Raw genomic sequence first — 27,021 nt, forward strand, 5'->3', positions numbered from 1 at the left:
TTACCAGTGAGAGATTTTAATGATCACAGCGAGAGAAAACAAAGAATCCATTCCTTGGAATGGAGGTGCTCCCAATTAAGGGTTCCACCCACTTCACCCCTAGGCATCCATGTCACTTCTGCGTCTTGCAGCGTGATCTCACAACCACTGTGCTTTCTGTGCTGCCACCTTATCTGCTCTTCGTGACCTTGGGCTGAGCAGATGGAGGCTTTCCAGCGAAAGAGATTCTGTTAACTCTCACTCTCCCAGTTCTTCTTCTCCTAGCTGTTCACCACCCAGTTCTTCCCAACTTCTGTCTTCTGAACTACGTCCCTCTGCAAACCACTGTTCCAAATCTATACTGTCCTCCTGCTCCTGGGAAGATTCAGGAGCCGGAGCAGAGGGAGGGGGAGGGGGCGGCTCCCACCATTCCTCATCTGTGCCGCCCTCCTCCGCACAGTCCCTGACAAGGAAGAACAATGGAGGTAGCTTTAAGACAAATATGTAGTTCATACAAATATGTACATTGACATTCACATTTTCACCAGATTAACAAGAACAGCAAGAATTTTCGTCCCTTAATGAATGAGTTAGTCAATCAAATTTGCATAGGAGAGAACCCAATTGCTCCAAAGAATAAAAGGAGCACATTTTATTGCTGGACGTTACTTTTTAAGTAGGGTTTCCCAAACTTTGGTCTCCAGCTGGTTTTGGACTACAATTCCCATCGTCCCTGACCCCTGTTGCTGCTAGCAAGCGATGATGGGAGTTGTAGTCCAAAAAAGCAGTTCTAAAGTATTTCAGAAGGTGCCGTTGTAGAAGAGGTATCTTCTCTTTTCTCTCACCCAGGATTGATTTAACAATCAATTCTTCCTGGGGAATTCTGGGTATTTAGGCGTTTGCTAACAACTTTCAGCACTTTTAATGAATTACAGTCCCCAAGGATTCTCTGGGGGGGGGAGCCTCAGATGTTTAACATGGTCTGATTGCGGTTTAAATGTTTATTTATTACATTTATATACTCTCCTTTCCCCTCCTCAATTTATCCTCACAACAGCCCTGTGAGGGAGGCTGGGCTGAGGGACAGTGGCTGCCCCTCACGGTCACCCAGTGAGCTTCATGGCTGAGTGGGGATTCAAACCCTGCTCTCTCCAGCTCTCTTACCATTGCACCACATTTTCATATTCGACAGCAGCCAAAATCAAATGAGAGAAACCCCCAAGTCCAAGATGCATACTTACTTGGGAAGTCAGTCCAATTGTGCACAATAAGATTTACTCCCCAGCAGCTGAGTGCAGGATTTCAGCCTAAGCCTGGGACCCTATAATAGCAATTTATTACTTGTACCCTGCCCATCTGACAAGGTTGCCTCAGACACCCTGAGCAGCTTACACCTGCGAAAAAGTCCTACTGAACTACAGATGGAGGAGAAATTTGACTCAGTTCACATTTAAAGGCGAACCTGCCTAATTTGGCACTTCCTGAAACAATATGCAAACCGAAACACATCCTTTGAGATTCGCACTTCTCTGAATTTTCCCAATGCAATTATCCAGCCAAGTATAGTGGTACCTCGGGTTAAGAACTTAATTCGTTCTGGAGGTCTGTTCTTAACCTGAAAGTATTCTTAGCCTGGGGTACCACTTTAGCTAATGGGGCCTCCCACTGCTGCCACGCGATTTCTGTTCTCATCCTGAAGCAAAGTTCTTAACCCAAGGTACTAATTCTGGGTTAGCGGAGTCTGTAACCTGAAGCGTCTGTAACCTGAAGCATCTGTAACCCGAGGTACCACTGTAATGTATACCAAAAATGCACACAGCAGGGTAAAAATGTGCAGAAAAAATGCATATATTAGTGAAAGTGACATACCAAAACTGCTTTGCAAAAAAGGAGTACATTAGGAAAAATTTGTACTAAGATGCTCGTGAATTTTCACAAAGACCTCAACCTGATGTAGAGATGCAGAGGACTGAATTTAAGACTGGAAAAGTGAGAAACCAAGAGAAACCCAATGTTGCCAGATTTGCCACACCCAGCACTGAACCCCACAGGACTTCCTATTGAATAAACCTGTGCTGCCTTGAACTTGTTGATCATTCAAATGAAGGGCTGTGGCTCGGTGGCCGAGAACGTGCTCTGCATGTTTTACAACTCCTCCATTAGCTAATTGAGATAAACGTTCCAAAACGTGGTCTGCCAGAGTGCTTATACACGGTGCCATTTGAGTAAGATTTCCAAGCGGTCTGTCTGCTGAGTGAAAGCGAGCATTTTGCACGACAGCAGCCACTCTGCAAGCAAATTAAAATAAGCATCCCGAAACGTGACCAAGCTGGAATGCAAGGCCTCATCTTCTTTGCAAGCTATTGTGTGCGAAACTGGAGTTCCTAGATATCGAAGGTCTGGAGAGCAGATCTGAGCAAGACTGTAGCTCATTCATCCGGCAAACAGAGACGGTGTAGATTAGAATCAGTGATTTGGGGTTATTTTAAGCACTATGCAAATCCTATCAACAGTTGGTGTAGAATAATTAAACAAATGTACTGCGCATCTAAAAATATTATTACAGCCCTTGATGTTCTTTTATGCAAAATGGCTGGGGGACGGATGTAGATTGGCTCTCGCTGAAATTCCCTATGTGCCTTTAGGCAGTTCTCTGTGCAGTCGAACAACAACAACAAGTTGCATACTAAGTCAGGCCAAGTTAAACCATGGGGCCTGTCTAGCTCTGTGGTGTCCACAATGAGTGGCAGCAGATCTCCAGGATTTCAGGCAGGGAGTTTCGACCACCCACAGTCCTTCACAGGATAAAACAGGTCCCCCACCGACAATTTTGATTAAGCAGATGTAAGGAACTCAAAAGGAAGCATACAGGAGACCATGAGTTCCTAAAGCAATGTAATGTCAGGTGCAGGTGTCAGGAGTGGGCCAGCAATAAATTACATGGAGTAAGTGAAGCTAATAATAATAATAATAATAATAATAATAATAATAATAATAATAATATTTATACCCTGACCATCTGGCTGGGTTGCCCCAGCCACTCTGGGCGGCTTCCAACACATTCAGAAACATAAAGTTAACTCTTTGTTAGAAGAAACAGGAGCTGCTCAATAGTGCCCAGCCTAATGAGCACAGCAACTCTTCCTGGTAGATCTTGCCCCTATGAGGCAGTTGTGGGCACTGACAGTCCCCGCCTTCCCACAACTGCCTATGTCTCCTCCTCTCCTGGGTCCTTCCTAAGCAATCTGAGACTCTGCCGGCACACCTGTCTCTGCTCCTCCCTCTTCATACCTCTTTGGGTTCTGGGAAACCAGGGGAGAGGGGAGCTAGTCATAGCAGGATGGGGAGATCTCCTGGCTTCTTCACCAACCTGATTCATCTCAGCCTCTTGACCTCTCTCCTCTTCTGCTTCTGCTTCTGGACTTCTCTCTGCCACAGACTCTCTCTGCTCACTAAACCCTCTACAGCCTCTACAGCTTCTGACACCTCCTCCTTCCAGCATGCTCCCTATTCTCCCTCTGACCACGCATCGTTGTCCCACCACCACTCCCCTGGCTCTGAGCCTTCTTCCTCTGAGCCTTCTTCCTCCCAGCCAGTCCATGACATGTAAGCACCCTGCAAATCCGGCTGCAGCTCCTTCTATGATGCAAATCCAGGCCGCAGTTTTCCATGCACATTTTCTCCCGTGTTCGCACCTTGCAAACAAGTCGGTTTGAGTGTCGGAGCAGGACCAAGGGGCCCCAGCATCAAATCCCTACTCAGCCTGGAAGATTACCGGGTGAATTGTGCTGTCTCTGTCATCCAACTCTTGCTACCCTTCCAAGATGAGCTGTGGTTTCTTGGAATCAGGAGGAGAAACCTTAAATTGGGGGAAGGGGAGCACATTCCCTTCTGCGAAAGATTTCAAATGTTGCATGCCAGTGATGCACTCAGGCCATTCTGGTTGACCAGTATGCTGGACCAGAAGGCTGTTGGCCAGATTCTGCAAGCCTCTCATCTTTTCTTATCATGGACAGGGTTGGAGGTAAAACTGGGCAGGGCAATGGATGCAATTGTTCCCTTTCTACAGTAGGCTAGTTTATACACACTCACGCAAACCTCCGTGTCCTCTGTTCAGACAAGCAAGAGGCATTATTGGAGTTCAAGGACACATTCCAGCCAGGTAAAAACACTTCGTTGCAAAACAATAGCCAGTGAGGACTGCAGAGAGAGGAGATGGTATGGGGTGAATCCTGAGCGCCAGATCGAGCAGCTCGGAGGCCTGCATTTGGCCCTCTGACCCAAAGCTCCCTGCTACTGTTTTCAACAAATCTCTCTCACTGCCAGGTGTGGAGAGTCCTCCTCCCTCTTTGGTAATTTTGCAGATAAGAATTAACGAGCAGTTGATAGATTTATAGTCCTTTTATTACAGCCTCATGATGCAAGCACAAATATACAGCCCTCCACAAGGAGGCCAGTTGGCTACTCTAAATTCTCATTCTGACTTTCGCAGCAGTTAAGGCTCCAACGGGAAGCGCCCCCCTTCTGCCTCCTTTGCTCTCTTATACGCTAGGACCTCCGAGTCTGTGGTGAGGGGGGTCCCCCACACTCTCAAGTGACATCTTGACTCCAGTACATTTCTGAGCACAATTCAAAGTTTTGGTGCCAACCTTTAAAGCCCTAAATGGCCTTGGTCCTGTATACCTGAAGGAGCGTCTCCACCCCCATCGTTCTACCCAGACACTGAGGTCCAGGTCCGAGGGCCTTCTGGTGGTTCCCTCCCTGCAAGAAGTGAGGTTACAGGGAACCAGGCAGAGGACCTTCTCGGTAGTGGCACCCGCCCTGTGGAACGCCCTCCCATCAGATGTCAAAGAGAAAAATAACTACGAATATTTCGTTGGAATATTTAATGCTGTATTGTTTTTAACACTTGATTGGGAGCCACCCAGAGTGGCTTGGGAAACTCAGCCAGATGGGTGGGGTATAAATAAATAAATAATAATAATAATAATAATAATAATAATAATAATTGACTAGGTGCCCCCTCCGTTCTTGTTCCCTTGTCATTATCGCGTAACTCCTTCCTAAGCTGTTCAGTTTCTGTCTCTTTCTGCTTCTGAACATGCTGTGGATAAAGGGGGGGGGTCTCTTCCCCCTCCAGCTCTCCATCGGAGAGAAGCTGGTCTGCCATAGAATGCATTCCCCAGTCCTCATCTTCAGACCCTGACACACACTCCCTCTATCTATTCAAAAGTTAGCCAATTACATCCTGACAAAAAGATGAAAGGTACTCAAGCACTCATTGAGAACCATGACCATTTGGCCAGTGATTTCTGTGTTCCCTCTTCCTTTGCAAGGGGTTGGACTAGATGAGCGTTAGAGGGACCTTCCAACTTTACAATTTTGTGATGCTGTTAGGGCAGGACTTTAGGGGCAGAGGTCCAGGGCCCTCCTTCAGCAGAATGACTCCAGCCTTGGAATGCTGGCTTACCATATTTTGAAGCTGGCAAAACGATGCACATTACCATCCAGAGTAGGGCTGGGGAACCTGGTGCCCCCTCCAGACATCGGACTACAACACCCATTATCCCCAAACAGTGTGACTGATGGGAATTGCAGCCAAACAACACCTGGAGGTACAGGTTCCCCAGCCCTGAGCTACAGTCCCCCCTCCCACCTCAGGACCCTTTGAAATAGCTTTATTGTTATTATTATTTATTGAACTTCCCAGACATGCTAGACATTTGTTACACAAAAAGGTCTCCAAGCAATGTGTAACATATTTAAGGGCATGAGCAAAGGTAAACAAAAAACAAAACAAAAAACATGCATTATAATGAGCACACATTTATACAAAAACACATGGGATTCATTTTTTTAAAAAATACACAGTGCAACATTTAATAACAACAGTGGAAAGCTCTGGCAGCTCAACTGACATGGAATATTATTATTTATTGAATTTGTGATCTGCAGTACCAACAGTGGAGGCTGGTCTACGAGGTCTACTGGATGAAAGACCTCTCAGGGTGGATATCGTACATTTTTTACTCCTCTTCTGGAAACCAAGGCTGTGGCTATGGAAGAAGCAAGCCTCTTTGGGAATGTTAATGCTGTGAACCCCTCCATCGTAGGCTCAGGTTGTATATATGTGGGTGGTGCTGTGGTCTAAACCACCGAGCCTCTTGGGCTTGCCGATCAGAAGGTTGGTGGCTCGAATCCCCATGACGGGGTGAGCTCCCATGGCTCTGTCCCTTCTCCTGCCAAGCTAGCAGTTTGAAAGTACGCCAAAAGTGCAAGTAGATTAATACGTACCACTCCAGCGGGAAGGTAAATGGCGATTCTGTGCGCTCTGGTTTCCGTCACAGTGTCCCATTGTGCCAGAAGCAGTTTAGTCATGATGGCCACATGACATGGAATGCTGTCTGTGGACAAACACCGGCTCCCTCAGCCTAAAAGCGAGATAAGTGCCGCAACCCCACAGTTGCCTTTGACTGGACTTAACCGTCCAGGGGTCCTTCACCTTTACCTTCATATGTGTTAACAAACCATGTATCATAAAGACACAACAGTCACTACTGTGCCTCACTCCAAAAGGAGACACGAACCCTGGAATCTTGCACCAATTGGAGATTGGGGTGGCGTGCAACAATACTTACAGAGGCTTGGGGGGGCATTTCTATCACTCTCTGGTGAATCACCTAATGTAGGAATAGCTGTGGCAAAGAGGTCCCTTCTGTATGTCTCAGGGTGAAGGTAAAGGTAAAGGGACCCCTGACCATTAGGTCCAGTCGTGGCCGACTCTGGGGTTGCGGCGCTCATCTCGCTTTACTGGCCGAGGGAGCCGGCGTACAGCTTCCGGATCATGTGGCCAGCATGACTAAGCCGCTTCTGGCAAAACCAGAGCAGCGCACGGAAATGCCGTTTACCTTCCCACTGGAGCGGTACCTATTTATCTACTCGTACTTCAATGTGCTTCCGAACTGCTAGGTTGGCAGGAGCAGGGACCAAGCAACGGGAGCTCACCCCATCGCGGGGATTCAAACTGCTGACCTTCTGATCGGCAAGCCCTAGGCTCTGTGGTTTAACCCACAGCGCCACCTGCGTCCCAGGGTAGAAAAACTTATTTACGCAGCTTATAGATAAACTATGGAAGTCGTTTCCACAGGAGGCAATGATGGCCATCAACACAAATGACTTTAAAAGAGTATTAGACAAATTCACGGAAGAGAGGGCTAGCGATGGCTATTAGCCACAATGGCTATGGTCTGCCTCCACGATCAAAGGCAGCCATGCTTCTGAATACCAGTTGCTGGAAGCCACAGGAGGGGAGAGGGCTCTTGTGCTCAAATCCTGCTTGCGGGTTTCCCACGGGCGTCTGCTTGGGCACTGGGACAAAATGGTGCTGGCCTAGATGGGCCACTGTCCTGAACCAGCAGGATATTCTTATGCTCTTATACAGCCTAATGGAACAACCTCCTCTGGGATCTGAGTGAATCGGGGGTTGGGGGTTGGGGTGGGTGGGTTAGAAAGGAGGAAAATTAAGAGCCCGTGGCGAATATGAAAAAAGAAACAGCACCTGGGTTTTGTCCTTCCCTCCCACTCCCTGCCAACGCTGCCTCCCTCTCCCCTCGACTGTCAGAGGAAGTTCTATTCAAACGGAATCTCGACAGCGTTCCCCTTCACTTATTAATACCGCCGAGTACATTTCAGTGCTGGGAGTGTAAATATTCAAACAGTTGTATCTCTTTCCCTCCTTAGCGTCTGAAGAGAACAGCTTCCTTGTGTGTGAATGAACTGAAACAGAATAAATCATTCCTGGCAGCTGCATTGTATGTGTGAGAGAGGAGGCGGGGAGCACTGGAGGGGAAGTGAGGATCTCCCAAGGATATTCCCACAATGCACTGCTGGCAGGGCCCCTTTGCTTTCTCCCTGGACTCTGAAACAAGGGGTAGGAGGCCTCCGAAAGCAGGAGGGGGTCGGGGACAAAAACACCTTGAAGTGGGGTGGTGTGGAAAATGGAGGCCACTGTGGCTCTTCATAAACAAAAATGAGGAGGTTCCACATCAGAAAAGCACCGCGGGGTTATGGCCAAAGGCCCACCTAGGAATGGGCAGGAATCTAGTTTGTTCCTCATTTTTAAGTGAATTGATGCAATTTGTGCTTCCCCGGGTAATCTGTGGGTCAAAACGCAGTTATCCATCAGTTTTTGCTGTTATCTAATTTTTGCAATACAGTTCTCAGCCAAAAAAGACATTAGAAAGTGCGTTTTGGGACAGGATGCATGCAGAAACGTGCACTTAGCTATACGGCACACAAAAAATGTGAGATTTTGGGTGGTTTCAAAAAATAATTCGCAAATTGGTGTGCATTGTGGGATAAAACACCGTGTGAAAACGGACATATTAGGGAAGAGCGTGTACCAGAAAGGTGAGTTTTCGTGTGGCTTTAAAATAAGTAATTCGCAGAATGATATGGAAACCAGTCTTGGGGAAGTAGGCAGCTGCCTTATATGGAGTTAGCCCACCAGGTCCACCTTGCTCAGTATTGTCAACACAGACTGGCAGCAGCTCTCCAGGATCTCAAGTAAAGGTCTCTCCCAGCCCTCCCTGGAGATGCCAGGGCAGAGCACGCAAAGCAGATGCTGTACCAGTGAGCTATAGCTCTTCTTCATAAGCACTTATGAATAAACAATAAACAGGGAACAGAAATAAGACCGATCCATCTCTCTGTAGGTCCATCTAGCTGGTGTTGACTTGAGATTTTGGCGAGCCCTTCGGCAAGACACCATGCACATCCTCCTCCCTTGGCAAGTCTATCTTCTCACTGCAGCAGGACAAGGAAACATAAGGCTGAGCTTAGAATAGAGTGATGGGCAGGTCTAGGATTACAGTTCCTTTGCCACCTCCATCGTTCTGCCCGGACACTGAGGTCCAGCGTCGAGGGCCTTCTGGTGTTTCCTTCGCTGTGAGAAGCCAAGTTACAGGGAACCAGGCAGAGGGCCTTCTCGGTAGTGGCATCCGCCCTGTGGAACACCCTCCCATCAGATGTCAAAGAGAAAAATAACTACGAAACTTTTAGTAGACATCTGAAGGCAGCCCTGTTTAGGGAAGCTTTTAATGTTTAATAGGTTATTGTATTTTGGTGTTTTGTTGGAAGCTGCCCAGAATGGGTGGGGTATAAATAATAAATTATTATTATTATTATATTACTCAGGACGTGGATGTGTAAGACTGGGAAGGACCATGCTTGCTTGGTGGCATGCAAAAACACTCTGTGCATGCCCAGAGACCTTTGATCCTCCCAGGGCTGTGCTGCAATGCCAGCAAGCAGGCTGCCCTGTGACTCAGCAGAAAGTCTCTCTGCGCCAGCTCAGCAGTCGGGCACCCTGCCCATCTCGGCGGTGCATCTGCCTGACAATGGCATCTGCAGATGTCGGGCACGTTGCAGATGGGAGTCTCGACGTTCCTTGGAGGACGCGGGCTCCTCCGTTAATAACGGCGAGGCAAAGCTCTTCTGAAGAGGGTCGTAAATCTTTGATAAGGGCTGCTTAATGCGCCGAGTTAAGAAAGGAAGGGGGGAAAAGACAAGTCTAGGAGCAGGCTGGGTGTGAATATGCCAGGCAGGGCCTGTCTGAGTGCTGGAGAGATCCTTGGGCCGCCCCTGTGGCCATTGTCCAAAATAAATCCTCCACAAATGCACCATTATTGTGTCAATGATATATGGCAGAATACACCCCTCTGTGAAAACAAAAAACCCCACCGGTCTGGAGTTTCTGCAACAGTGCTGTTCCCACTCTTGGGGCTGGGGGTGGGGGGCAGGCAATCTGCCACATGCCCTGTTTCCCCCAAAGGAGCACTCATTTGGTTTTGCTTTGGGTGGAGTTTGGGGGTGGTGTGGATGACCAAATGGGCCAACAACAACAACAACAACAACTTGTATCTTACTCCTTTGCAGTGCCCTCCCTATGCAGTATGTTCTCTATCAGTTACCTGTTGAAAGGGCCAAGTGGGATTTTTCAGGGAGCCCCTAATTGGCCCATGATTCCTCTTTGTTGACCTCCTTCACACTGTTGGGAGTGATTTTTTTGGAGTACAGTAGTACATTGGTTCTCAAATGCCTTGGTACTCAAACAACTTGGAACCCAAACACTGCAAACCTGAAAGTAAGTGTTCCGGTTTGCGAACTTTTTTCGGAAGCCAAACGTGCTCCGTTTTGAGTGCCACACTTCTGTTTTGAGTGTTACGCTGAGGTCTGTCTGTTTTTGCTTTTTTGGGGGGCGGTTTTTTTTTTTGACGCTCTTTTTGTTTTGTTTTTGTTTTTGTGACTGTGTGAAACCCAGTTCAGCTACTGATTGACTGATTGTGTGACTGCAGTACATTGTTTATTGCTTTCATTTTACAGATCAATGGTCTCGTTAGAGAGTAAAATTCATGTTAAATTGCTGTTTTCAGGGTTGATTTTAAAAGTCTGGAACGGATTAATCCATGTTGCATTACTTTCTATGGGAAAGTACACCTTGGTTTTGGAACGCTTTTGTTTTGGAACAGACTTGGAACGGATTAAGTTTGAGAACCAAGGTACCACTGTAGTGCAACTTATTGCTTAATTTGACTGCCCCATGTTTATCTGGCAAGCTTCATGGCTACACAGGGACTTGAACCCTGATCTCTCAGGTCCTAGTCCAACACTCTAACCGCTATGCCGCTGGCCACGCACACTTTCCCCTAATACATACAGTTTGTGAACACTGTTTGGCTGGAGAATCACATTGAGTTAAGGGCAAATTTCAAAAGAGGGCTGAGTTTTGGTACTCGCGTTGTTTCAAAAAGTGAAAATACACACACTCTCGTGTATACATACACACAGAGAGACACAAAATACCATGTAATATACTCCCACACATTCTTTTATACTCAAATCTAATGCTCACCTTTTTTGGCCAAATTACGTTGCGAAAACTAAGGTGCGCATTAGATTTGATGGCACATTTACATTCACCAGCAAATGCTTTGTTTGTTTGTTTCAAGGTTCTGGAAATTGAGGTGCACATTAGATTTGATGGCGCATTAGACTTGAGTAAATACAGTAAATTGATATGGTGTTATGATCATAATACATATGTAGATATTAATAGCCTACTACATTCTGTATAAACTCATTCCGAACGTTGTCATATTTATCCAAACAATGTCTCCGTCTGTAGGCAGCTCATTCATAAGTTGCGAGTGTTGTCATGCTGTTGATCCATTGATTAAAGGGTATCATATCTTTATTCTTCATATTCATCAGTATCAGTCTCTTGGCCACCATTTGGATGCATAGAATGCATTTTCGTTGCCCTGTTGCTAATTTCAATACAATAGGTATACAGTTCTCTGCTGAAAGATTTAACTTTTTCTGCAGTCATAGTTAGACAGTCCAGCACTTTCTTCCCAAACTTAGTAAGTATAGAACACTGTACAAACATATGTTTCAGAGAGACATTGTCCTTGCCACATCTCCTTTTTTTTCATAAAACAGTAAAGGAGAGAGGTAAGGGTGGCGCTGTGGGTTACCCCCTACTGTTGGGCTCCCTGCCTTCCACCCTACCTGTTCCAATGGGCAGCAGCTACCACTGGGCATAGAAGATCAGCCACACTCGGCGATGATGCTCGCTTCGTGACCTTTGGCCAGGCAGGACCTTCTCTTAGCAGGACCTGCTACACAGTTTCCCATTCATCCATCTGCCCAGCCCACCCCCACTGCCACAAGCCAGCAAACATCCTGTGCCCACTGAGCATGCTCAGCCCTCAATTGGGGGTGTTTTGGTCGGGAAGGGGAAAGCTCTCTTCAATCTTTTTTGTCTTACTGCAAACCTCAGCTTCTATTTCTGCAAACCTGACGCATCTGCCTTATGTATGGGTGGTGGTGTTTTGGCTACTTAAAGATCGGCACTGGGAGAATTGAGGATGTGATTAGTAAATATGATGGCAGTCATTTTTTCTAATAGGCAGCAGTAGTTTTTTTGGTTATTAAACAGTAAACGTTCTCGCCCTTCTGTCGATATCTCAAAAGGGCATCTTCAGTTGACGTTTTTGGAGACATGCAGATTTGTTTCAATGTAATTGCTTTGTCACTAGATCAATTGGTTAAAAGTCTAATTAAATCTGGGGGAGGGAGGGGCAAGGATTGGACAGACCCAAATGCCCCACAGAAGATGCATTTGCTGCTGTGCTCTGCAGGATTTCCCTTGCTTTGAGGTTTTAAAAGGGAGAGGTTCGCCTATGGAATGGGTTTGCCTAACGGGAATAAATCTATGCTTTATATAATCTTCATTTTAATGGTCGTGATATCTAAGTGCATGTCTTCCCCCGGTGCCAATAAAAAATGATTTACAAATTCTCTGTACCTTGGTTGGCTTCTAAACAGCAAGATCATGCTACGGATGCGTGTTAAGAAGAAGAAAAATGAGCATAATATGGCCTATCAGGTGGTTTCTCTTTTTACTCGTGACTGCAGAATTGGGAGGAGAGAAACAGATAGATGGGGAGGCAGAGATGAGGGATGGATTCTCATAAACATATGACCCAAAGGTTAATCTAAAGCAAGGATGGAAAACTCGGAGGGCCACATTCCCTTCTGGGTAGCCTTCCAGGGATCACATGCCAGACTGGAGGACAGGGCCAAAGGCAAAAGTGGACAAAGGAATGGATGCCAATTTTTACCTGCCTCCTTTAAATGGTAAAGAGACCACTGACCGTTAGGTCCAGTCGTGACCGACTCTGGGGTTGCGGCACTCATTTTGCTTTATTGGCCAAGGGAGCCAGCATACAGCTTCCGGGTCATGTGGCCAGCATGACTAAGCCGCTTCTGGCGAAACCAGAGCAGCACACGGAAATGCTGTTTACCTTCCTGCCGGAGTGGTACCTATTTATCTACTTGCACTTTGACATGCTTTCGAACTGCTAGGTTGGCAGGAGCAGGGACCGAGCAACGGGAGCTCACCCCATCGTGGGGATTCGAACCGCCAACCTTCTGACTGGCAAGTCCTAGGCTCTGTGGTTTAACCAAAAACAGGCAAAGCTGACTCATTTTTCCTCCATCCTCATCCCTGCCCACTTCTGCAAGGGCAATACTGAGAGCAAGAGCTCATCCACACTCACCTTTTATCCCTCACTTTCTAGGCACAAGTTGGTCCTTTTAAGTGTCATGTCCAAACACCATTTTTTGGAGGCGGGTCAGCACTTTCCTGGAGAAAACCTGCTCTTTAATGCTGAATCAGAACAAGCAGAAATTTGGCTTTTCCATGGATTGCTGTTTGTTCTCAATCAGTGGTAAAGAGTGGGTTTTTGCAGGGGGTGGGGACTCGAACACAGCACTTTTAAGTGCGGGGCTGTGCCTAGAAACACAGTGCAAAAAGCAATCAGGATGAGCCCTGAGCAAGAGGAAGCTGACAAGCAGAGCTACCCCCCCCAGGATATATTGTAAATAAAAAGGCAAGCAGGCGTCTGAGAGCAGACTGAGGCTGATGAGGCATCAATCCATCTGCCCTAATGGACCAGTGTCCCCTGGCCTCTCTGAGGTCTTGCACTTAGGACTGATTTACAATGGGCTGGGTGCATTTCAAGCCACTGGGTGAAACGCTTCGCAAAGCAGCCTATAGCCTTCCAGTGCTCATCTTGCGATATGCAGCCTACTTTATTCTACTGTACTGCAGCTGCCTCCGTCAGGTGTATGGGAAACCCGTCACTCTCTATGTTGTCAGACTCCAACTTCCACCAGCCCCAGGCAGTTCCATCAGCTCCTATCAGCATGGCAGGGGTGGGTGGGAATTGGAGTTCAACTAAACCCAGAGGGCCACGTACTGTTAAAGGTAAAGGTAAAGGGACCCCTGACCATTAGGTCCAGTCGTGACCGACTCTGGGGTTGCGGCGCTCATCTTGCTTTATTGGCCGAGGGAGCTGGCGTACAGCTTCCGGGTCATGTGGCCAGCATGACTAAGCCGCTTCTGGCGAACCAGAGCAGCGCACGGAAACACCGTTTACCTTCCTGCCAGAGCGGTACCTATTTATCTACTTTGACGTGCTTTCGAACTGCTAGGTTGGCAGGAGCATGGACCGAGCAACGGGAGCTCACCCCGTTGCGGGGATTTGAACCGCCAACCTTCTGATCGGCAAGTCCTAGGCTCTGTGGTTTAACCCACAGCGCCACATGAGTGGAATTCCCTGATCTGGGCCTAGTGCCAAGTATGAATCCACAAACTCTCCACGCCGAGTTCCAAACTTTTGCCGCAGACTGTCTTTAAACTTGTTACACAAACCTGTTGTAAATACAAATCAGCCCATTGCTCTTAAACAACTAGCAAAGCGGCTGGGTTTTCTTGAAGTTCTCACTTGTTAATGTAGTCCATGAACAGTTCTCTTTCTGGTCCCAGGGTGAGATTCAGTTAAGTCAGATAAGTAAGAATCTGGCAGCTTCTGAGAGAGACCTGGACTCCCAGGGATGAGTCATCAATTAACATAACATTGAAGCAAAGTCTCCCTCTCCTTTTCGCAGCTTTAGCTGCAAGAGCACCTTCTGCACTTGCCACAGTTCTCGGTAAAACAGGAATTCTGCAAATGCAAACCTCCCTATAACAATTCATGCATGTTAAACATATCTTTTATAGGTACATGTCTGTCCACAATATCTATCTATCTATCTATCTATCTATCTATCTATCTATCTATCTATCTATCATCTATCTATCTATCTATCTATCTATCTATCTATCTATCTATCATCTATCTATCTATCTATCTATCTATCTATCTATCTATCTATCTATCTATCATCTATCTATCTATCATCTATCTATCTATCTATCTATCTATCTATCTATCTATCTGTTCTTCTGCTGCTCCTGGGAGTAGTTGCCCTGGATTCACCCCTTTGCAGAATAAGCAATATGGATGCATTAGCTGAAGTGGGCTCTGATTTATGAAGTATAACCAAATAAATATGCTAGTCCTTAAGAAACCACAAAACTCTTTGTGTTGTTTCTGCTGCAGGCAGCAGGACCACATGGCTGACCTAAATTCTGGGAGAACATTGCATATCTCTAATTTCTTCCTGCCCCATGAGTCTCACTAACTGACTGAATGTTCTGTTGTGTCAGGCTGCAGGCAAAAAGCCAATGGGCAGCTGGAATGGTGCCACTGACTGGCCATCTGCCCTTACTAAGCCTCTGAATATCTGGCTGCCATTTCAAATACATGCCCCATGATTCCCAACTTAGAAAGGAAACTTGGCATAACTTCATGAACTGTCAATATACTTCATGATATTGCCTGCTCATTTTGCTCCTTCATCAGGGCCTGGATTAAGGGACAGCATTTTTGTAGAGTCTCTCCCCCTCCCCTCGTTTGTGCCGGCAGCTGTGATATATATTTTTAGTGCAGTCATATATATTTATATGACTGAATTAAATTTGTGTGCATTTCTTCCAATATGCACATTATTGGATGTAAATTTGCCTAATCTGTGAAATTTTTGCAAGCAATCCCCCTATTATAATGCAATAGTTATAGATAGAAGAGATCTATATCTATACTTATGCATTTTTTAAAGAATGCTTTCGTTTGGAGAACTGCACCATAAAATTCGGATAACAGCATTTAAGTTCGCTGCATTTCAGTTTGTATATCGGCTCAGGGAGTGCAGTCCTCATCCCTTGCATTTTTCTAAAAAGTAAAAAAATAAAAAGGAGGGTCATGATTTATTCTGAACTAATGCAGATATTAAAACACCTGACCTATTTTTCATTTCTTGACTTCCAGCACGGGTTGTGGAGGTGTGTGTCTGTGTGTGTGTACTGGGGGGAGCAATTCTTTCCCCTAACTTCCCCTCCCATTTATCGAATCTCGTTCTGCCTACAAGTTTTTTTAAAAATACAAAATAAAAAAACCTCCACCACTGTGTAACTGCTTCTTCTTATTCATTATTTATATAATGTCTGCAATGTACAGGAAGTGTTACAAGATTAAATAAGACAGACCCCTGGCGAAAGCTTACGCTTTTTTAATTTTTATTTTGAAAACACCCTAGATGACTGGGAAGGCGGGGGAGGGGGGGATAAAATCACCCAAGGCAAAGGAGGAGAACGTTAGCTGATAGCAGACCACAGAAATGGATTTCGAACAAGCTTGTTTACATGATCTAGGGAGGGAGGTGGTGCAAGCCCAGAAATGGTGAACGGGGCGGTTATTATCCGGAGCAAACAAATCTTGTTTACAGAGGCAGTGAATTGCTGGGAGTGCATTAGTTTCATCATATTCCTTATTTATATACACAGCATTGGTCTCCACGAGATCCGACCTTTCCTTCCATTGCTGATGATCAGGCTCTGAGTGTTGATGTGGGCGCCTTCAATGGGGGGGGGGGAGTGGCGGTTTCTTCAGGGTTCGGTTATATCCTGCATGCTTTTTTAACACTACATGAAACCACTGAGTGGGGTCGGCTTGCCATATTTTGAAGAGCAAAAAAGAGGACACATTTGCTGACTTCTGCTTTTAACTATGGATTGCTGTGATGACTCATGAAAAAGAGGACGTGTCCTGGAAAAAGAGAAGATATGGCAACCCTAGTTTTGGAGTACCTTGTCATCCAATTTGCAGATGACACCAAACTGGGAGGGGTAACTAATGCCACAGAAGACAGAATCGGGATTCAAGATGAACTTAACAGATTGGACTCAAACTGGACCAAAACTAAAAAAATGAATTTCACTAGGGACAAATGGCAGGTTCTGCACTTAGGCAGGAAGAACAAGCTGCACAAATATAAGATGTGGGACGCCTGGGTTGTTAGTAGTACATGTGGAAACGATCTGGTGGTCTTAGTAGACCACAAGTTAAACACGAGTCAACAATGTGATGCAGCCGCAAAAAACGCTAATGCTATTCTAGGCTGTATCAACAGAAGTACAGTGGTACCTCGGGTCAAGAACTTAATTCGTTCGTTGTGTATTAACATTGACACGCACCTGTCCGAGAGAGATTCCGAGCACAGATCAAGAGAGTCTCTGGGGTCCAGTGCTGCAGTGGGGTTGGAAGAGGAGCCCATGCAAGTATGTACGGCCTGCCGTTCCCTCTCTAGCCAGGAGAAGAGGCGGAGGCGGACCCTGGGACTATGCTTGTATTGCGGAGAGGGGGGCCATTTCGCAGCAGAGTGTCCGGCGAAGAGGCTCGCATCAGGAAACACCAAGCCCTGGCTGCATTAGGAGGGGTTCAGCTGGGGCCTAGTCACTGTGCACCCCATTTCCTCCTCCCTATCCACATTCTCCTTCCCCAGGGGGACATGCTGAACCTGGAGGCAATGATTGACTCTGGGGCCTCTGGCATCTTCATGGACATCAGTTTCTCCAAGAAGTACCAGGTACCATTGGTGGCGAAAGCCTCACCTGTTCGAGTGGTAGGTTTGGATAGGACCCCCCTCGCTTCAGGGCCCATTACCCATGAGACCTGTCCACTGGCCATGTTAGTGGCACCCCAGCACCAGGAAGAGTTAACCTTTGAACTGGTCCAGATGCTGCATTTCCCTGTGGTCCTCGGTAGCCTCTTGTTGGTCCGACATGACCCCTCCATTTCTTGGGCACAGCAGATGCTGTCTTTTTCATCGTCTTTCTGCCGTGACTTCTGTGCTCAACCCCCTGTGTTGCCGCTGTTGCCACTGGCACCTGTGATGCCCCACCAGCCGACCCTCAGTTCTTCCACTTTGCAGGGGACTGCTCCAGATGGGGCAGGGTCTCCAGATGTCGGCCTCATCCTGCACAGGTGAGGCCGCTTGGTAACTCACTGCACCTGGTGGCAAGAGCCAGGAAGGGATATAAGCAGTGGTGTAGCGTGGGGGGTGCAGGAGGGCCGGCCGCACTGGGCGCAACATCTGGGGGGCGAGCTCGCCACCTCTGGAGTCGCCGAAGAGCCTCGGGCGCAGGCTGTAGCAGAGCCCCATGTCTCGCGGAACCGACGAGCTGTGCGCGCGTCCAGCAGGCAGCGGCTCTCAGCACTCGCCGCGGAGGGCGCACCCGGCAGCCCCTCCTCACAGCCCCCCGCCGCTGCTGCTGCAGCGGCTGGGCCTTGTTGCATTTTCCTCGCCTCTCTGCCCTCCTCCTCCTCCGGGCAAGCGGCGTCGTTTGGGCGGCAGTGCCAGCGGCAACTCGCCTCAGATCACCTGACACGGACCTGCCGCCGCCGCCGTGGCTACCTTACCGTAAATACCCCAGCCCAGGCAGCAGCAAGAAGAAGCTGGCAGCGGCGGCAGGTTAGGGGTTAGGGGGCACAAATTATTTGCCTTGCCCCGGGTGCTGACAACCCACGCTACGCCGCTGGATATAAGGTCAGCATTTCCCTTCAGCTCTTTGCCACAGCAACACATTTACTGCCTTGCTGTGTTTGGCTTCTTGCTTCCTGATCCTCGGACCTTGGCTTCTTGACTCCCTGCTTCCTGACCCTCAGACCTCTGGCTTCTGGACTCTCGCTCCTGCTCCCACCCCACCATCTTGCCCCCAGTCCCAACGTCCTCAGCCGGGACTTTGACCGTCTGTAAACCAGACCGTGACAGCAGCCCTGTTTAGGGAAGTTTTTAATGTGTGATGTTTTATTCTGTTTTTAATCTGTTGGCAGCCGCACAGAGTGGCTGGGGACACCCAGCCAGATGGGCGGGGTAGAAACAATAAATTAATAATAGTAGTAGTAGTAATCATCATCATCATCATCATCTGCTTTTAGCCTATTGCTATCTTAACTTTTCAAACTTTTAAAATTATTGTTAATTTTTCTTAGTGATAATTTTATTGTTGCATCTTTTTGGAAAAAACACTTTGAGGTTTTGTTTGTTTGTTTTTCTGTCAAGTGGCGTATAAATGTTATGGACCAAACAAACAAATTTGTTAGTTGGTTTTGGGCAGCTCAAAGCATCTTACAATGCTTTAAACAAAAATACATTAAAACCAATCTTAAGGATATATGTATTTTTTTAAAAACCAGATTAAAACACCCTAACCACACAAAAAGGCCATATATAATTAAAAGCCAAAAGCACGATGAAACAGCAAAATGCTTCGGCATGGTGCCTAAAGTTATGTAACAGGGGAGAGCATTTTACAAGTAGGGAGCCATCGCTGAAAAGGCCTACCCTTGGCTTGCCACCCTCTGGAACTCCCATGGAGGAGGCACACGAAGAAGGGCCTCAGGGGGCGATCACAGGGTACAGGTCAGTTCTTCTTCTTTAGCTACAATGGAATCTCCATACCCAACAGCAGTCTACCTGTGGAAGCCAGGCATTGGAAACAGATGCATCCCTTTGAGATGTGCTTGCAAGCCCCACCCTCCTACATTGCCTGGGGGGGGGGATGACACCTCTCCCCCCATGCTAGATGGGCCTTTGGTCTGATCCGGTTTGCTTTTCTATCCATGCTCTCCTTGGCTCCTTTTGGAACAGCTCCTTTTAGCATAATTTAGCATAGGAAATTCAGAGAGGCCTGCCCCTACCTCTTTGTTTCCTTTTCCCGATGAGAAGAGCTGATAAAATCAAAGGGAGAGATAGCAATCTCAGGCAGTTAAAGACAATGCTCTGTGCAGCTATGTGGGGAAAGGCAGAGAGGTTTCTCAGGATGCTGTTATTACCATGGAAATGAACCCCGGGACAGCTCTCCTCACCCCCACAACGTGAAAGAAATGGAGTCTGCTGGCATGCGCTCATCAGATACACCGTTGCCTTCTTCCAATTATTCTTCGGCTGCAGTCACACGGCAGTTTACCCCATTTCCCTGACTGTTAATTTCTGTGTTGTATTTGCAGACCTTCTAAGTGCCCACTGGCAGAGGAAGAGGCATGTGGGGGGAGCACACTGCCCCTGGCAGTGCAATCCCAGCTGGTGCCGTCGCGCTGCCCCCCCACGCTGGGCGCTACGCCCCCGGGACATGCGCCAGCCCCAGCCCCGCCAGCTCTACGCCCCCTGGTGCCAGAGCATGAAGCTCTGCCACTGTAAGTGCCCCTATTTTCCAGGGACGGTCCTGGATTTACAGAAGTTGTCCCAGTTTCTGATCCCGGAATGTCCCACTTTTCCTTAGGACATCCCTACAGTGGTACCTCGTGTTACAGACGCTTCAGGTTTCAGACTCCGCTAACCCAGAAATAGTACCTCGGGTTAAGAACTTTGCCTCAGGATGAGAACAGAAATCGTGCGGCGGCAGCAGGAGGCCCCATTAGCTAAAGTGGTGCTTCAGGTTAAGAACGGACCTCCGGAAAGAATTAAGTTCTTAACCCGAGGTACCACTGTATTTTTATTGGAGAAATGTTGGAAGGTCGGGAGTTTTCCACCATGGAGTTCAGAACTGATGGGTTCTAGGAGGCTAAAGGCGTCTCTTGCTGGCTGTTTGTTTGTTAGTATTTAAAAGCAAAGTTCAGCCAAATTAGCTTTGATTCCTGCATTGTAGGAGATTGGACTAGATGACCCTTTGAGTTCTTTCCAACTCCTCAATTCTGACTCTAAATACCTCCAGGAAGCCACAAGCAGGGTCTGAAGGCCACAGCCACTGCCAGTCATTCATCCGGCATGTAGCAGGCAGAAGTTTATGCCAGACCTCATCTGAAGTCCCCAGGTTTGCCTGGCCTGCTCCAGATGCCTGGCAGAGGGCCTGAATTTCCAGGCGGACTAGAGTGCCTTAAATAATTATAATAATAATTTTTATGAAGACTCTGCATGCAACTTACAAACTTCAAAACCTGGCAGGAGCTGGTCTCAAAATATAGGATAGACACTCTTTGTGGGGAGGGGGGGCAGTGGCTGCCTGCTTCCACTCCAGTCTCCCAATCAACCTCCGTCTCCAAGCCCTGACCCCATGACTGCACTGCAGGCCACCCCACCTCCCCCCCCCCAGGTCTCAGATTTGGTCCCTGAAATCTCTGGGACTGGTTTGCTCCTGACCTGCAACCCAAAATGCCGCTGCACATTGAGGTCCTGAACTTTCACAAGAAGTGGGGAGGGTGGGGCACTTTGGATATGCTCAGAGGCACGTAGCCAGTCAAGTCAGATTCCCTCCCCCCGCCAGCAAACCTCAACTATTTCAGTGTCAAGTTGAGTCGGTTGCCCCTGATAGGACCAGATGAGGGATTTTCTTTTTCTTTTTTTAATGCTGAGCTGAACTTCCCACTTGAATGAGCCGCCTTGAATTTCCTTCCCCTGTTGATGTCCTTGCTCTCCCAGCCCTCCCCCCTCCCCATTATAACAAATCGTTCTGGAGATAATTACAGATGGGGGCTATTTATAGCCTGCCAGGCATTCTCTAAAGAGGAACGTTGGCTGTTCTCTACAACACATGTGGCTTTGATATAAATATAGATATTGGCTAATTATCCAAGAGCGGGAAGTTACAACGTGAATGTAGATATATAACAGCAGGGAAATAACAGAGGGGATGGTTTCCCCCTCACTCGCAGTGGTTGCTGCTCCCTTCTCTGCAGGCCAGCAGGCAATTAAAAGGGGCTTGTCTACTGCTGTTCTATATATCTGTGGGGTGAGGATCCCTTCTTTCCAGTTTCAGGGCCGCATTCTTTTTTTAAAAAAGTTTTTCTTGATTTACAAAAGTGTGTGCAATGTCTCTCTCTCGTACCCCCCCCCCCATATATCATTCTTACATACCAGTTTCATTTGTTGAGACATTAGGAAGAAAAGGGGGAAAGAGGTGGAGGGGGGGGGAAGATGAGTGGGGGTGGGGTAGCGATGTTTCTATTTTACTTACTATATGTAGGGTTTCGTGTCAGCATTGCTTGTGCAGGTTCTTTGCTGTTCGCTTGTGTTCCTTTGGTGGTGGGGTTGGCCTAGGGTGTGGTTATTCATTTGTGGTTGGCTGTGGTGGTCTTTGTTTTTCATGTGTGAGTGGGGTGGGTGGGTGTTTTGGATCAGAATTGGCCTTACCAAACATCTTCCAAGACAATAATGCCCACTTACACCACAAAAAACTCATAACCCACCTACTTTCAGCAGCCAGAAACACCAAACAGACACTGGAGAGACCTGTCAGGAGTAAGCATGGAACAATGGTACCAAATAGTATGGGAAACAGCCCTACTAGAAAAATTAACCAATAAATTGAAACTGACATGGGGACAAATAGAAGAAGACACCTTCACCCCAGTATGGCTCCCCTTTATCACAGACACAGCCCAACAAGACAATTACAAAAATCCACCAACAGCATACAAATCAATATGGCTAACCTGATCCAAAACACCAGCCACATTCTTTTCTGGGCAGACTTCCGGGGTGGGCGGAGTCAGAGGCAAAGTGGGCGGGGCAACAAATGTACATTCTCCCTTTGTGGAGTTAGCAGACATGCCTTTCTACCTTCCACCTGGACAAGCAAGTGGCATGGTCAGCATTTATATCCCAGCTAGGCAAAAGCACTCAAGGAGAGTGTGAATCATAGAGGGACCACGAGGGTCATCCAGTCCAACCCCCTGCAATGCAGGAATCATTTTCCCCAGAGTGTTGCTCGAACCCATGACTCTGAAATCAAGAGTCTCATGCTCTACTGAGAGTGTGGCCTGGGGAGAGCCCCAAAGGCCAGACAGAAAGGATTGGAGGGCCAGATTTGGCCCTCGGGCCTGATGTTACCTACCCCAACAATATATGAGAAGCTGCAGCCATTCATTTGGGTGAAAGCCTCCCCCAAATGCCACTCCCCCTTAGGAACCAGATGGGGGGCATCCTTCCTCCTCCCTGCATTAGGGAGCTGCCAGAGCTTTTCTGAGATCTGCAATGCATGGATTAGTCTCCCATTCCTGCCTCTCAGGTCTATTTGCAAGGCAAGCCATCAACCCATCTCTGACTTAGGTAGGGTAGCAAATAGCTGCAGTGCTTTACAGGTCAGGGAGCAAAGAGCTCTCTGAAGGAAAGGTGGCATTCAGATGTAGCTCTATCATCTATCTATCTATCTATCTATCATCTATCTATCATCTATCTATCTATCATCTATCTATCTATATCTATCTATCATCTCCTGTCTATCATCTATCTATCTATATCTATCTATCATCTCCTGTGCATTAGAAATTCACATCATGTGAAATTGATTGACACGGTCATGCATCCCAGTGTTTTCAATGCCATTTGTTTCAGAGGCAGCGCTAAAACACCCAGTGCTTCATCCCATATCCCTACTCCCCCCCCCCAAAAAAAATTTTTTTACTGGAACTGACAGTGTGGGGAAAGGGAAGAGATTATTTACAATCACGAGCAAACCCGGGGAAGTTCAGTAGCCCCTGCCTGGCCTGCCTGGAACAAGTCCCAGCTCCGAGTCTCTCCATTCCCTGATTAATTTTTGTAGTGGCTCCTTCAGCCTTGGCAGGTTGACAACTGTCGGTAACAGCCAGGCTGCAGTCGTGGAAAGTGTGTGTGTGCGTGTGCGAAGTGTGGTGGGGGAAGGAGAGAAACATCAGCAGCTTTCTCTGCAATCTGTTGGACGCTGCCCAAAGCCAAGACCTGTCCTCCTGCCTTCTGAACTACTGCTAGGCTGGCAGACACCTCCATCCACTGGCTATTACTGATGCCAAGTCTGGAGAAGGGCCGAGACGTGATGCGAGGGGAAGCATTGCTATAATACATGACCCAGCTTTGAGGGTGGGTGGGTGGGCAGGTGGAAGAGAGCATTGTGCTCAAGGTGAGCAGCAAAAAGCTGAGCATGAACCACTGTGGGTGGGACTGAGTTTCCTGAGATTACCTGCTCTCTCCTTGTTACCCATCAGGTCAGAGGATATAAACATATAAAGTATGGGAAATGGTAGTAATTTTCATGGCCGGTCTATGGGTGATTGAACTCCCGGGCTGAGGACGTCGGGACCGGGGGCAAGATGGTGGAGTGGGAGCAGGAACGAGAGTCCAGAAGCCAGGGGTCTGAGGGGCAGGAAGCAGGAAGTCACAAAGTCAAGGGTCCGAGGGTCGAGAAGCAAGGAGTCACAAAGTCAAGGGTCTGAGGATTTCGAAGCAGGGAGTCAGGAAGCCGAGGTCCGAGGATCATGAAATAAGAAGCCAAACGCAGCAAAGCAGGAAGCGTGTTGCTGTGGCAAAAAGCCGAAAGGAAATGCTGACCTTATACCCCTTCCTGGCTCTTGCCACCAGGTGCAGTGAGTTACCAAGCAGCCTCACCTGTGCAGCCGCGCCTTGCCTCTCCAGAACTTAGGAAGGCCCCAGTTCTGCAAAGCCCTACTGGTCACAGGGCCTGGCTCCTGCACACACTCCTGACAGTAAACAGTGAGTCCTATGGCAAAATGTTGCAGTGTGTTCACGGTTCTAGGCTCTCCATGCCAGAGAATCATACAACTGTAGAGCTGGATGGGACCCCCAAGGGACATCTAGTCTAAGGCCCTGCAATGCGGGGATGTATTTTTTAGCTGCAGGATCCCAGACAGATGGCCATCTAACCTCTGTTTAAACACCTCCAACGAAGGAGAGTCTACCACCTTCCTAGGCGTTCTGTTCCACTGCTGAACAGCTCTCACTGTCAGAAAGTTCTTCCTGCTGCTGAGTCAGAATCTCCGTTCTTGCAACTGGAAGCCATTGGGTTCGGTTCTACCCTCTGGAACAGCAGAAACAAGCTTGCTCCATCTTCCATGGGACAGCCTTTCAGATATTTGAAAATGGCTAGCCTATCAATTCTCTGTCTCCATTTCTCCAGGCTAAGCATATCCAGTTCCCTCGGCCATTCCTCATAGGGCTTGGTTTCCAGACCCTTGATCAGCTTGGTCACCCTCCTCTGCACACATTCCAGCTTGTCAATATCATCATCATCATCATCATCATCATCATCATCATCATCATCATCTTATTTGTATGCCACCTTTCCATAGTTAAAAAACAATGCTCCAGGCAGCTTACAACATGACAAGATTTACATTTACCAACATAACAAAAGTCATAAACAATAAATAAAACACATCAAAAAGTACACAACCAAACGGAAAACAATTTCCACATAAATAATAAAATCTAAAACCAAGAATACAGCATTAATATCAATCACAATTTAAAATGGCATAGATAAAAAATAAAAGCAATTTAAAAAACAAAAATGGAGCCCTCCCTGCCCTGTCCTTTATGGAGCCTGTCAGGCCCCACCCCAAGCCAGGTGGAGAGAAGCAGGGCAGGGCCCTTCAGACTCCCAGCAACAATATGGTTGCCCTCCTCTGCACACATTCCAGCTTGTCAATATCCTTCTTAAATTGTGGTGCCCAGAACTGGACACAGTATTCCAGGTGTGGTCTGACCAAGGCAGAATAGAGTGGTAGTATTGCTTCCCTTGACCTGGACACTATATGTCTGTTGATGCAGTCTAGAATAGCATTACCTTTTTTTGCTGCTGCATCACACTGTTGACTCATCTCAAGTTTGTGCTCAACTAAGACGCCTAGATCCTTTTCACATGTACTTCTGAGGAAGTCGAACAACTCCTAGCAAGCGCATTCTTGCCAGCCACTGTGAGGTGCAATCTAACTCTTGCTACAAGTCCTTCTTCATGGAAGCGGAGACTGTGGTCCAAGAGGCCAAATCTTTCAAGTGCAGGGCAGGTGGGTGTGTCTTGTCAGAGCTGGCCTCGTGGGCCAAACTGGGTGATCTGGTGGGCCTAATGATGCTCGTGGGCTGGATGTTCCCTACTTCTGGTGTAGACACACCCAGTGACAGCAGAGACCTAGAATCATAGAGCTGGAAAGGGCTGCAGCGGTTTTCTAGTCCAACCCCCTGCAATGCGGGAATCTCGAACCCATGACTCTGAGATCAAAAGTCTCATGCGCTACCAATTGAGCTATCCTAGGACAGCACCTCCTCTCCTGCTTGATTTTATAGATGGAGAGTAGAGCCTTGTCCAGTGCGAGAACTGCAACCCCTGGGGAAGTAAATCTCCCTGACTCCTGGGTGTCTGAGTGTTTGCACTGCAATCTTTATGTCCCTTTTATTAGGGCAATTACGCTCCTTGAATAATACATGGCATGTATGCAGTAAGGGTCAGCCAGGCAGGGATGATTTAATCCATGAAGAAAAGGCCTCAGGAGACAGACGGTTCAGCATGCACTCCGGACAAGGAATCCCCCAAATATCTCCTCCTTATTTCTTATTGCACTTATGTATCATGTTCCTCCCTTCAAGGAGCTCAAGGTGGTATATATGCCCCCCTCCATATTATCCTCAGAACAACCCTATGTGTTAGGTTAGACTGAGAGTTGATGACTAAATCTCCCTGGGAGCTCCATGGCTTAGTGAGGATTTGAACCCTGGCCTTCCAGGTGTTTGTCAAACACTAGTCCAGGGGTCAGCAAACTTTTTCAGCAGGGGGCCAGTCCACTGTCCCTCAGACCTTGTGGGGGGCTGGACTATATTTTGGGGGAAAATGAATGAATTCCTATGCCCCCACAAATAACCCAGAGGTGCATTTTAAATAAATGCACACATTCTACTCATGTAAAAACACGCTGATTCCTGGACCGTCCGCGGGCTGGATTTAGAAGGTGATTGGGCTGGATCCTGCCCCCGGGCCTTAGTTTGCCTACCCATGCTCTAGTCACTACTGTTAAATCCCCTGACCCCAAGTGGAGAGATAATATCCCATTTTAGTTTCTGTTGCTCTAGAGAGTAGAACCCAAACAAACCAACCAATCCATCAATCAGCCAACCAATGGATTCGAATGACAACAAATGAGATTAGAGCTGGAAGAGACCCACAAGGTCCATCTAGTCCAACCCCTAGCAATGCAGGAATCACAACTAAAGAATTCATGGCAGATCGCCCTCTGACCACTGTTTAACAACCTCCAACAAATGATAGTCCACCATCTTCCAAGGGAGCCCTCTCCACTGCCAAACATCTCTCATCATTGGAAAGTCAGAATCTCCCCCCAGGTAATTTGAACCCACCAGTTAAGGTTCTGCCTTCTGGAACTGCAGAAAGCAAGCTTGCTCCATCTTCCATGTGGCAGCCCTCCAGAGATTTGAAGACAAATGGAGGGGGGGCATGAATGTGAAGAAAGCAGCCTATTGCACCATGGTAAC

General features: G+C 47.5%; 1 long non-coding RNA gene across 1 annotated transcript; it reads right to left on the reverse strand.

Annotated features, from left to right (window-relative positions):
• On the reverse strand, positions 1-27,021 carry LOC128404117 (uncharacterized). The gene is made up of 2 exons (XR_008328066.1): positions 26,887-27,021; positions 1-442 (listed from the first exon to the last, which is right to left on the reverse strand). It is a non-coding gene; the product is annotated as an uncharacterized LOC128404117 (long non-coding RNA).

The sequence above is a fragment of the Podarcis raffonei genome, chromosome 16 (genome assembly GCF_027172205.1).
Source record: "Podarcis raffonei isolate rPodRaf1 chromosome 16, rPodRaf1.pri, whole genome shotgun sequence".
NCBI lineage: Eukaryota > Metazoa > Chordata > Lepidosauria > Squamata > Lacertidae > Podarcis > Podarcis raffonei.